Here is a 2,197-nt window from a genome sequence, read left to right as displayed (position 1 = left end):
AAATAATACATTTATCTCCCCCTATACATTTGGCATGTTACTTAGTTATTTCCTGTCAAAGAAAAAAAAGAAGAAAAAAAAGTGGGACTGCTGTATATTATACTTTGTTTTAATGAATGATGTGTTGAAGACTTGTCCTGCATGTCAGATGAAAACTGTAAAAGCTATAATAGAGCTGTTTGCTGTTGAATTGGGCATTGGTTAACTAAGATTTATATAAATACATAAATATTGAACTTTTTTCTTCTTCTCTGTTTCCGTTACTCCAAACTGGCTGACTGAGAGTCTGTGAAAAAGAAGCTAACACCCGATGTTTTGACTATTTAAAAAGGGAGGAATGTTGTTTTGGTTTCCAAATATTTAATTTTTTTTTCTATCCACTGCTGTAAGCACAGTGTTTATTAAATAGCTGTAAAAATTATTATCCAAGTAATTTGTCGATATTTTTCTGTTTTCTGTTATTCACGACTTTAAAGGAAATAAATGAAGGGAAAAACCAAGGATGTGATCAAAATAATGGAAATGATCAAACAATAGATGAAAATGTGCACAGGAAACAAAGATTTTAACTTCAAACGCAGACCTATTGTCTGAATATAACAACAGCAGTGAAAACTAGAATATTTCCTGGAGAAACTATGAGAGGATTGCCAGCGGTGCAAAACTCGTCCTATGTTGCTATAAGGGGTTGCTGTATAAAACTTGTTTTTAGTAGACATCCTAAATATGTATTAAGCCTGTGTTTTCGATTGAAGCAACTGCTTGAGCAAATGTCATCTTTAAAAAGGTCAAGAAATGACAGATTTATAAGTCATTTTGTGTGTTTTCTGGCTGAATTTGTGCTTTGGTTCATGAAATATTTTGCTAACAGACATTTTTATGCATTATTTTTGTCTTTTTTATGACTTGAATACTCTAATAAAGTGGATCAGTTGTTCTAAAGATCTTTCACAATTTGTTTCACACATTATATTCATTCAGCATATGTAAAATGTGCTGATATCCAGCACTTATATGGTAATCCAGGGTTGCTTGGACAGCCATCTTGTATCAGAGTTGGACAAATGTGTTGGACAGTGACAGAGGACTGTCCAATGATGACTGTGTTAGAGTTTTATAAAGTTAAAATCAGTGGTTCATGAGCTATTTCAAAAAGTGCTCATGTTTTGAAGTCTTTGAGGAGTTCTCCATTCATTTCCATTGGCATTTGTAGGGTGTCTTTGTCGGCCTACTGCGTCGCCATGGTAACAATGAATGTACAGTTGAGTAAGAACACACTTCCACTGGCCGAGTTGGTCGTTTTGACGTATAACTTGTGTGGGTGCATTCATGTTGAAAATATCTCCTTTCATTTGCATTGAGAAAAAGTGGCCGAAGTTCCTTTGGCTGATATCTTGTTTTGGAAGTTTCTGCTCCAGTATGTGACAGATGTTACTGTCAGCTACCAGTAAAACAAGTTGCAGCTCCAGTATGTGACAGAGGTCACTGTCAGCTACCAGTAAACCAAGTTTCAGCTCAATATATCAAACAGAGGCTGAGCGAAAGCCATTGGAAAATAGCTATGGTGGCCATCTTGGATTTTAATTTCAGCTACTATTATTTATTTATTTATTTCCTTTATTTAACCAGGAAAGTCCCATTGAGATTAAAAACCTCTTTTTCAAGGGAGTCCTGGCCAAGAGGCAGCAAAAAGTATACATTTACATAAAAATTACACAATTAAAACACAACACAAACAATCACTAATAAAAACATTGACAGTTCAAAGACGTAGTCTCTAATGCCCTCAATCTGGACTTAAAGGACATGAGGCAGCAGAGAGGACATGAGACAGCAGAGAGAGGACATGAGACAGCAGCAGAGAGGACATGAGACAACAGAGAGAGGACATGAGGCAGCAGAGAGAGGACATGAGGCAGCAGAGAGAGGACATGAGACAGAAGAGAGAGGACATGAGACAGCAGAGAGAGGACATGAGGCAGTAGAGAGAGGACATGAGGCAGCAGTAAGAGGACATGAGGCAGCAGAGAGAGGACATGAGACAGCAGAGAGGACATGAGACAGCAGAGAGAGGACATGAGACAGCAGAGAGGACATGAGACAGTAGAGAGAGGACATGAGACAGTAGAAAGAGGACATGAGACAGTAGAGAGAGGACATGAGACAGTAGAGAGAGGACATGAGACAGTAGAGAGAG

Source organism: Austrofundulus limnaeus, unplaced genomic scaffold (assembly GCF_001266775.1).
Source record: "Austrofundulus limnaeus strain Quisiro unplaced genomic scaffold, Austrofundulus_limnaeus-1.0 Scaffold79, whole genome shotgun sequence".
NCBI lineage: Eukaryota > Metazoa > Chordata > Actinopteri > Cyprinodontiformes > Rivulidae > Austrofundulus > Austrofundulus limnaeus.
Note: the sequence above shows the minus strand (reverse complement) of the source record.